The sequence below is a fragment of the Fundulus heteroclitus genome, chromosome 2, assembly GCF_011125445.2.
Source record: "Fundulus heteroclitus isolate FHET01 chromosome 2, MU-UCD_Fhet_4.1, whole genome shotgun sequence".
In the NCBI taxonomy this organism is placed as follows: Eukaryota; Metazoa; Chordata; class Actinopteri; order Cyprinodontiformes; family Fundulidae; genus Fundulus; species Fundulus heteroclitus.
This window is the reverse complement of record NC_046362.1, coordinates 689,339-700,996: the sequence shown is the minus strand read 5'-3', so window position 1 is coordinate 700,996 and position 11,658 is coordinate 689,339.

Below are 11,658 nucleotides of genomic sequence, written 5' to 3'. Positions count from 1 at the left end.
GCTAACTGCTAACCGCTCCGGGGCTCATCCGCGTCCGCTGCGTACGCTGCCTACGCGCCTGATATATTAAAGAGTTATTTTTGTTCTTTGACTATGTATTTTGGGAAAAACTGGTTAGTTTTAAACTAAGAGCAACATACATGCTCGTGCCTGTTATGTTGCTCACATAAAACTAAGAACCACATGTGTTATTGTGCTATTACTTGTTTTAACTTGTGGTGGGAACCTATGACAATGTGTTGTGGGAAAGACTGATTCTGTATTCTTATTTTGTTTGATTTGTTGTATGCAATATTATTTTGCTTCGCACACTGCTGAGGTGCTGGGAACGGTTGATGTTTTGGGAAACATGCTTAGGGAGGCAGGGCAGGTGTGGAGGGAGAGATGGCCACTCTTGCTCCACATCTGACTCTTTGTTTACAAGTATATAAAGAGGAGACTGCCCTCAGCCCGGTGAGTCTGCCGTGTGTTCGTGTGTGGAATACCGGCATCGTGAACGCTGATCTTAACCTAGGACTAAGGGCTCCCAGTTCGTGTCACTGGTAAGAGCTGATTCTGAGAATCTGTTGAGCGTCACGTTTTTTTGAAAGCTTGTTGCTTTATTGCTTGCTACTTTGCATGTGTGAAGAGCTAATTGTTTTGATGTGCTGTATTCTGTGGGGAATAATAATAAATGTGTGCCTTATATTCTAACAGAAACAGTGTTTGAGTCCTTATTTGTGTTTGCCGATCTCTCCCGATCCTGAAATAAACATTTCATAAAACAGCGCCCCGGAAAACAAAACTTGCCAAATCCGGTCGGGAGAAGGGCGAAAACATCGTTTCCACCAACAAAAGCCTTCAGAGGCGTTCTCTGATGTTCTTTTAATGAAACAATATTAGGTAGATAGGACAACACGGAAGAAATAGCAGCATCAATGTTAACGCTTGCTTCCTCGACGAGCCGCCATTGCTATCAAAACAGTCTCACGTCATGGTCGCGTCTCCACTACGTCATCTATGAAACTCCAGCCCTGCGTCCTGATTGGCCAGACCATAAAATTGGTTGGAGAAATCACTTTCTATGGGCGATGTCCCAGATGTATGTGAGTGAAGTTAGGCGGAGCGAAATACATCTGGCAGAGTCAGGTTATGAAACACCACCACCAAGTCCTGAACCAGACCCTGAACCACATACAACCAGGTTAGAACCCTTTGATGATGTCAGAATCATCTCACAACCAACCCAAGTGACAGGGCACCATGTTGAAACAGACAAAGAAATATGGGCTGAAATCGCCAGTGAATAATTTTTCAAGGGAGTAAAGGGGTGACAGTTGTTATTTTGTTGTGTTGTTATTGCTCAGATTGATGAATTTATAGATTTTAAGATGTTCTATGAAATATTTCTACATTTAAAAAGTTTTAATGTTAAAGTTTTTGGCCTTTTACGCATGGTTTGTCAACTCTGTTATTCATGTCAACTCTGTTCACATCACTGTCAACTCTGTTTCACCAAGTTTTGTTTAAAAAAAAATATAATAAAATATGTATTATTGTTGACAAATTAACCAGAAGCTGTGTCATAACTAACATTCTCACTACATGAAATTTCAAAGCATTTGGAGCTATATTTAGAGAAAATGCAAACTGTTTTGGTAACTTTCCAATTAAATGTGTCAATGGTTTTACTCCTGAAAAAAAGACTCTTTATCTTAGAAAACTTAAAGTTGAATTAGTGGATGTAAAGACAAAAGTCCTCTTTGGAAAGACATGGTTTTAAAATGTATTACATTTGAGAACTATAAATATTTACCCTAATTTGTCTGCAACAGAGTTGACAGATTTTACTGTTACTACGATGATTTTCAGATTATATATTTTAAATCTTACATGTTTAAGCTTGGCAAATGCTGGAAGTATTAAATTTAAAGTATTCTCTATGGGAATGAAAAAGGTTTTACTAAAATTTTTTTTAAAAAAATCATATTTTGTCTAAACTTGAAATGTACGCGCAATTCTGAAATGGGCCATATATATATAGACCCATCCTCCTCTGCCCGAGAACAGCAGGAGGAATCAGAGCCGGCAACTGACCCGCACAAACTACACTCAAACTGCTTCTGGAAATGAGTCCCAGACACAGCCAGGGAAATTGAATTCTCTTCAAAAGCCGGAATCCCTGAACCCCCACTCTGCTCAGGGGTCAGGATCCCTGGCCAGACTACCACTATTCCCATCTTGAGGGTATGAAAGAGCACCTTCACAAAACACCAGGTAAACAAACAAAACTGCTGTGGCTACCAAACACACTACCGCAGAGTAAAAAGAAATGGGGAAAAAATTACTTGCCAGTCAAACAGCATACAGTGTTCTTAAGGACAGACATTACCTTTGAGGAGATTAGTTTATGCAGTTTCTTAAGGGGGAATTACCTTTCAGCTCCAGCCATAGTCATGAGGCTACCAGGATAAAGCAAGGACAAATGAAAGCAGTTGAGGGGTCTTACCAGCTGTACTCAGCAACCTTGCATGCGAGAGGATGGAATGAATGAGATCCTGATGTCTATGAACTTGATGCCAGTAAGGCCACTGATTTCTGGGCTTGCATAAAATGTTTATCCAGCCCACTGATGGGTTTAAAACTGAAGCTTTTCCTGTAGTTGTCTGATGAGATGGTCTCCAACTTCTAATGCAGCTGCTGGTGCTGGCTTTGTCATCTCCTCCTGAAGGCTTTGCTCTAACATTTTCATGAGGGGAACACTTTGGAGGTAGAAACATTTTCCTCTGCAGACAGCTCAGCAGCGACATCATCAAATGGAGACAGTAAAGAAAGGTGCCCTCCAACAATGTTGAACTAGTCTGATGTTAATGAAGGGATGTCAGTTTGTTCATTCCTATAAATGAAAAAAAAAACAGTGAAAAATACAGTTCTTGATTAGCAAATCTAATGAATCTTAGATATGTTAGATTTACCTTACCTTATTGGGAGATATCAAGTCAAAATGTTTCCACACTGGTGAAATCCTCCTCTTCCTAGCTGGCTCCATCCTCTATCATCTCCTAACTCTCTTCAATCTCCAAGCTCTTCCTCTTACCTAAACTTTACAAACTGTCTCTAAACTATGGAAACTCTATCCAAACTTTACAATCCAATCTAGAAAAATCTATCCAAAACCTGAACTGACCACAACTCTGCCACAAGCATCCACTTTTCGACTGAACACTGACGATGCCTGTCAAAACTCACTGGCAATCTGAACCACTTCCCGAAGCCGTCACGTGGTACAGCTGGGTAGCGAGACTTCAGCAGTCGTCATTTTCAGCTCCTTCGCTAAGCCTTGATGCATCTTTTGCGGAAACGCACCTTTATTGTTGACACACTCTTCGAAGCTTCGGCTCATCTCATACCTTTCTGCCCCCCACAGTAAAATCACCCACCTGGACCCATTCAGAACTGCTCCAGACCCTGAGAAATCTACCTCCGACTCATGGTGTAGACTAATCATCTACACCAGTAAGCCTAACCTCTGAGATGTATTTACTACTCAGTTCAAGTATTCGGTCCTTTCACCTGGTTTCCCCTTTCCTCACAGTTTTTTCCATTCCCTGGCTCAATCCGAATACCCTTAATGAGTAGGGATTCTTTAGCCAAAGCAGAAGCGTGTCAGCGGTCACCATAATAAGTTATGTCCGAATAGTGCAGTCAGTAAGGAAGGAGGCAGGAAAAGGAGCCTGTATGCTTACTCTCACAGCTAGTTTTGCCTAGGAACCCTGCAGCGTCCCTTACTGGCGCTAAGAAGCCTTAAAGTATCCCACAATCCCCTCACAGAATCCAAGGAAGATGTCTGGAGAGAAGAGAACCCTCACTTTGTAGTTCAATTTCGGAAGGCGTTAGGCCCAGATTTGACTCGCATGGTCTATGTGCGTTTCCGTCACATAATTACGTTGGAGTTAAAGGCTGTCTGAATTCAGTACAGCAGTCTGAAATTCCTTTCCTCCCCACGATACAGTTCTGACTGTTGGCCCCGTGAAAGGTCAAGAAATAGGAGCTAGAAGCTATTATGAAGGGCATTTGGATGGAGCCCCTGTCCTACTAAACCCTCCTGGATCAGATTATACCTTCACCTGCCAGTTTCTAATAAACTGTTTAACTTCATCCTGTCTCCTGGTGATTTCCTGCATGTGGATCAGAAAAACACTTAATTGTTTGACTACTGGATCGAGCAGTGTACCAAAAGAAATACTAAGTTAGAAAAATGTCATTAAAGACACCCAAACGGTCAGACAGCTTTTTCCTGTCAGTCATTCACAGTTTTACAATATGCACTTGCTGATTAATACTCTACTGTAAGAATGCTTCTAGGCAATTATCCTCAGATACAGTGTACTTTGGCACCTTTCCTATGGGGGCAATATTGTTGCTTTATCATTTGCAAATGTGTGTGGAGAGTTGTGTGTCTGTATCTCAATTTGTGTGTGTGCAGTGGGATTTGAAAATGTATAAATAAATCTGTAAATGTGAGGAGATTTGTGTGTCTGTACAACAATCTGCAAAAGTGTAGAACTACTTGTGTGTAAACCGTTTTGCAAATGTGTAAAAAATCCATAAATCTGTATTCAAATCTACAAATGTGTACTGAGATTTGCAAATGTGTACTAAGATTTGCAAATGTGTAGATCAATCTGTAAGCACACAGAGAAACTTATGCCTGAACTATTTTCGCTTCAAGACCCAGAAATACAAACAAATCATTGGTTACAAGTCAAGCGGTTTCTCAGTTGGCTCTCTTTACACACATGATTTTTGCTACACTTCTGCCGAGTGAGATGCACAAATGCGTAAAAAGGATTTGTATGTATTTTTTTCTTGATTTGCTGCCCTGAGCGCAGGCTCACAGGCTGCCTTATTCGGCTGCGGGATGTCACGTGACTTTCAAGTCACCACAACTATAAAAAGCCATTATCACTGGAGCGCAGATATTACAAGTCACCATGGCAACAGCGTCAGACAAAAAAAGGTGTGCATATTTCTCACAAGCAGAACTGGATGTGCTTATGCAAGCATATGCAGAATTTGAGCATGTATTTAAAAAAAAAGCAATACGACTGCAGTGGCGAAGGAGAGAGAGTTAGCTTGGGTGAAAATAGCTGCTCAAGTCAATGCGTAAGTTTACATTTTAATTACTTTTATACAGTGTTGGGTGTAATGAATTAAGTTACTAAGTCATCTAAATACTGTAATTAAATTAAAGACTATAAAACAATAGTGGATTTAATATCAAACTTTAAAAGGTATATTTTTAATTTAACTTTCTCCCTCTAGTTACACACTTTGGTCAATTTAGGATTAATTCATGCAATTGAATATTGTTTTAATTTGAAAGCATTAGAAGTGCAGTTTCTTGTTTCTCCTTGTATTGTTCAAGTGGTTGAGGTTGATTTGGGATTTAGAAAGTAATTAATAAGTAAATAAAACAAATTAGTAAGTAGACCAATACTTTCTCGAGACAGTAATTATTACATTAATCTAATTAGACTTGAAGATAAAATTTGTAGTTAGTAATTAAGAACTATTTTAGAGTAACTTACCCAACTGTTATAATATCAGAGGTGAAACTGGAAGAACAGTATTTTATTAAACCTAATTTAATTTTCATGGATAGGTGCAATCCTGCAGGCATCAAAAGAACATGGCAGCAGCTGAAAATGAAATATAAAAACATACTTCAAACAGGTAAGCCTTGAGCACATCATAGGAGTAGCTACCTGGCTTTACAAACATTTGACATATTAAATGACTAAATGGCATTCGGTGTAGCATTTTTGACATATGTCCAAATGTTCATTCTCATTTGACTTCTACTCAGCCAACAGAAAGAAGGCAGAGGCTCGTAAAACAGGGGGAGGACTCTGTTACGAGCGACGACGAAAACACAACCACAAGCCAAGCTACTCTTGCTGCTGCAGGTAAAGGCTCGTTAGCTCAGCAGAGAAATACTCTAATTCTGATAAAACTTGCTCGATAGCCACGCTAACGCTAGTTTCATCGGCTGAAGCCGCCATGTTGTTTAGACTGAACTGACGCGCTTCCCGTTGCGTCACACCTCAACCCGCCTCAAAGCCAACGCTGATTGGACGTTCGTTTGGTGAACGGCTCCAAATTTTCTTCAACGGAGAGTAGCCAGACTGATCTGCGAGTGAAACCTTTAAAGCTCGCGAGATCAGGATGGTCTCACGAGGCTAAGGACCTGCACCACCACCCCTGACAAATGCAGAAGAGATGGCCCTGAGCCTAAATGCTGGAAGGCCAATGGCTGAGGGACTTCCTGGAGGGACTTCATCAGAGCCAGTCACTCCAGAAGATTTAAGTGCCTTCATAAAATGTAAGAGGTCTACCTACAGTGTTATTTTTTTTATATAGACTAAATGTGATATTTCCATTTATATTACTTTGGGTTGGGTTTTTTGTTGGTCCCAACAGATTCGGATGGTAATATCTGCCTCTTGGAGCCTCCTGTCCCAACAGTACCCCATACAGTTGTCAGTAGCCTACTCCATACACCATCAATTATGACAAATAGTATTATAAAGTGTACTCTATGAAATGCTCATCTTCACAGGATGATGGGGATGAAGAAACCGTTTCTGCTACCACAGACAGGCCTACAGAGGTAATTTTAAAATCATATGTCTACACATCAAACAATCTACACATTCACATTTATATGTGGAGTAGCCTATAGAATCCAAGTTTATATCTATAAATGGTCATTCTTATCTCTACCCCCCAGAGTGTGGAAGAACAGCAGGAGGAAGGTCCATCAACTTCTGGTGCACAGATGGACACAGTTCAGTGATTTACAGTAAATGCCACAGTTTCATTCTGAATTTTAGACTACATTCATGATGTAACTCTAATCTAATGTATTTTCAGTTGCCAGTTAAGGAGTTATATAGACTTCTTATTAAAAAGATAGAAAAAAAACAGCAAAGAACTTGTATACTTGGACCGCCAGATCCAAAAGGCAGATCTGGAAATCAACATTCTGAAACTAAAGCTAGGGGTGAGTGTATGGTCACAGGTGAATTCTAGGAAGTATTGAAACTATTTTAAAATCTTTTTTTTTTTTGTTTTCTTTTTTTTAGCAAATGAAGAACACCATATAAATTGCTGTGATAGGATAGGGATATGACTGTAAAAAGCTGTAAAAAATCCACTCTGGGCCTCAAAATCCCGACGTAAATGTAACTCCCTACGAAGTAATAAAGCCTCTTCGTCAACAGGATCATCCATAAAAGGACATGCCATTTCATTCCCTTTGATGCGCTCTGCGTGACTGAAATGTGCGCAATGAATGCGTCCCCAAAGAATCAATGAGGTGTTTAAACACCACTTCCTCTTTAAAAAAGGGGATGAGACCAAAATAAACTCTGGGTTTTCTGAAGAAAACCTGCTCCCGACCAGGTTGGGTTCACAGAGTAAATTGCCATGGTAACTGACTCTGAGTATAAGTTACCTCTCTTTCATAAACGGGCTTGACTTACTCTGCTTTCTCAGGTTTAACTTACCTCCCTTTCTGAAACAGAAAACCCAGAGTTTCCCTCATTTCAGGGATAACATACTCAGAGTTTTCACTTAACCTCCTTTCTGAAACAGGCCCCAGATGTTTACAAATTTGTAAACATCAATTTGTAAATAAATACCATGCCGATATATTTTTTTGCCTCTTAAACAAATATAGACATGGTATTAGGCATTAATAAAAATGTTACATTTTAATAAAGTCATAAGTTGTATTGCTCGTTTTTTCACTCTCTCTCACACACACATCTAATTCTGAGCTTTCACACCAACAATAACTTCTTTTAATATTTTTGCTTGGTGTTTATATCCATATTCATACAGTTTAAGCCTGGAAAATGGTTTTAAATCTCTAGGTTATTCCAGTCTTACACTTTGCTTGCAACTGGGCAGGAGCTTAGTGCCCTGAATGAGACTGTTTAGCAACTGTTTAGTAACTCCAGGTCCTTCGTTTGGCAACGTGATTCAGCCTTAGTTTGTCAAATACAGAGAAAACAAATTAATAAGCATTAAAGTACGGTTTATGGGTTGGGTTTCTGCAATGTTATCAGCATGTTAAAAGCTCATCTTCAGAACCAATGTCTGCTGAAAATGGTGATCTGCACCAAGTAATCTACTTTCAGCAGTTATCACCGATTATTGCACCGTAAACTGCAGAAAATACGAGCAGAGTTGCTCTGTCTGCCTTTACTACCGTCGGCTCCCATAGTGGAGGGATATTCCAGCTGGATACAAAGTGTCTAGTGCAGGCAGGTCTCTTAATAACCGCTGTTTCATCACTTATTTTGGAGCCCAAATAAGCGATTTCACTTTCATAAACGTGCCCAAAAAAACTGCAACCTGTACTCGGTGTAAACAGGGCCTTTGACTGCAAATGTACCTATGCCTTTATAATTTTTTATTAAATATAATTAAAATAAATTTTAGTTCAACACTTGTAAGGCTAATTAAAAGTATGTGTATTCTACACAATGAAAGTGAAGCTAGATAAAGCTACATTTATCCATATTTTATTGTGTCAAAACAAAGTGATGAATACAGAGCTTTCTAATGTGACTATTCACAAGCCAGTGAAGGACAGCTAATTATATCAGCTCCATTAATAAACACAGTCAACTACTGACATGCTTTAATAAGGGGAAAAGCAAAAACTGATAATCGATGTATCATTGCTGTAAATTCAAAAGTTAATATCAGAATTTATCAATAAAAGCTCTTGGCAGCAAGGCAACACTGTTCTCAGTTTATTTGTTGTTGCATTTGTTTTTTTCTGATGTCTTTAAACTCACTCAGAAAAGAAAACAAATCTTAATCAACAACATTGTTCCATTGCAGTCTAGGTTTGAGTGATTTTTACATTGATCCAGTCTAACCTTTAATCACAATTTTAAACTGCAGCTATTCTCCTTTTGATGGGAATTCTGTAAAATTACTTTTTAAAATTCCCATAAACAAAAGCATCAAGGTAGGTGGACCAGGTGTAAGATGGCTACAGACAGAAAATCATGAATGTTCTCTTTTACATCTTAGAATGCCTGTGCATTTGATCTGGCACTAAAATTTTACTTAAAAACTTTGAATTGGAATATTTAGGTTCTCAGATTTAGCAGAAATAACATGCTCAATTTTTAGAAGGGATAAATAAATTGTTATTTTCACCTTTGTTTAAAATAAAAAAACTTGAAAAAACAATAACAAAATCTCTGCTGTGTTTACAGGTTGGCATCTCTAAAGCTGAATACATGGATGGTAGCTGTCCAAAAGTTATTGCTGGATATTTTGTTTCAGAAGTTGAGAAAAGAGGGGGTACCACAGTCATAATTCATATTAACATGGAGCCAGAGAATGAATGGTACAATGAAAGACATTTAAAGATTTTTGCGTCTTGATGACAGCTATCCTGAAAACTACTTCATTGTGGGATCCAGCACCCACAGTCAGCACATGGACAGCTGGTGGGCTTTCTTAACGAAACGTCGTGCACAGTACAGGATGAACCTTTTTCAAAAACTTAAGAATTCAGATTACTTTACTGGTGACTTCTTGGATAAGCAGCTAATTCTGTTCACCTGTTTAAATATCACTGAGGTATGTTTGAATGTAAAAGATAAATATTATATGATGTATGCTTTTAAATATGAAGTATGTACTTTAAGAACTTGTTTATTTTCTTGTCTTTCAGGAAGAACTCTTAAAAAGTGGTTCACTTATGGAACATCATTCGTAAGATTAGAGATTTCCACGGCTTTTTGGTGAACAAGATAATCTCAAACAGGTTTCTGAGCAAGCAATGGAAACTTGCACAGTCCAACGTCTTCAGAGGACCATTCACACGTGATTAGACAGAGTTCGAACTTACATACCTTCTGATGACAGAAAACTTTCTTCATGCACCGTCCACACCAGATGAAACAATTGAGTTATACTTATTTTTAAGAGCTTGTATACGCACAATCCTGTGACACGTGTGATATTTTCTTGTAAAAAAAAAAAAGAGTTTGTGGAGCAAATGACCTTGTAAGCCTGTCCAGAATGACCCTGTCACTTTCCAGTCAGAAATAGGCAGCTGCAGACCCCACAACCACTAAAGGACAAGCTGTCAAAGAAATACAGGTGGAGAAAAAGAAAACAGACCTGTTTTCATCAGTTCCCATGTACTTATAGGTTTCATCATGATGTACATAACTTTTTGAATTTTGCTGCTAGGCTTTATAAATTGTGTGATTCTTGTTGTGTATGACAGAAAATATATGCTACTACATATATTAGGACAATAACAAGAAATTTAACTTCACATTTACCTTGTAATCTATCATGTAGGACACAAAATGTTTAAATAACATATATTCTGTAAACCATACCACTGCTCCTCATATTCAAGACATACTTTTTATATTTATAACAACAAGGCTCTTATAGTTCTGTTAGTGAACACTGAGACCCAAGTTATGTACTGTTTGACAGTGATGATATGGTCAAATGAGATGAAAAATAAAGCGCCTATGCTTATGTTCAACATGAAAACTTTTAATGAATCTTTGGTAAAAACTCATTACAAAATGAAGTGTTATGGTTTGTCATCAAACCAACTCGTTCTTTTCTTAGAAACATAACATTATTTTGCAATTTTGCATCAACTCACTGAAGAACATACATTAAAAGTACCTTTAACAGGTGCACTGAAAGATCCTTTTGAAAGGAAGTTATCTACCTCCAGAAGATGACCTAACTAGAATATGATCTACAGTATGTGTATTAAAAAGATGAATACATGGATCTCAAAATTAAACATTAGAGAATCCTTTTACATATGACAAAAGTCTTTGTTAAAAATCTGGGCACTTTTGAGCGCAATGCATTTATCAATGTCGGAGAGATATACATTTCTCTGACAAATGATGACTTCTTAAAAATAAATAAAGGGTCTTCCTTTACACATTTTCAAATCCTACCGCACACACACAAATCGAGATACAGACACACAACTCTCCACACACTTGCAAATGATAAAGCAACAATATTGCCCTCATACATTCCCAATTTCCTCAGACACCTTATTGTGTTAATGCAGCCAGGAATGTCAGGGAGAATATCACAGGAGTTGTATAAACATTTTAAAAAGGGTTAAATTATACGATAGCATGCATGGGAGAGATCACTAGCATAAGTTTTACAGACATAAATTATTAATAGAATCAGTTTTGCACACTAAACCGGTCATTTTGCAAAAGCAACATAATCAAGGAAAGCAAGGATATTAAGGGGTATAGACCAGTTTACAGCAATTCAATGAATATCGTACATATGCCAAAAAATCCTTTGATAATCATTTAGTGTGCATTAGCTGTTGCTACAATGAGTTAATTGACGTAGCTCACTCTTTATTACAAAGTATACTCTTGTGTTTTATGAAAGGAGACAACAGAATCACCGAAGCTTTGCTTTTTTTCTATTTCTTTTTGCAAGTAGAGATTTCAACATTCTCTAATGAAAACCATCTTTATGGTGTTGATTTCTATTGGCAAACCTTTGAAACAACTGCTAGGAAAGAGCAACACATGGCCACCTGCTGGGAAGTCTGTGCTGAAAATACAG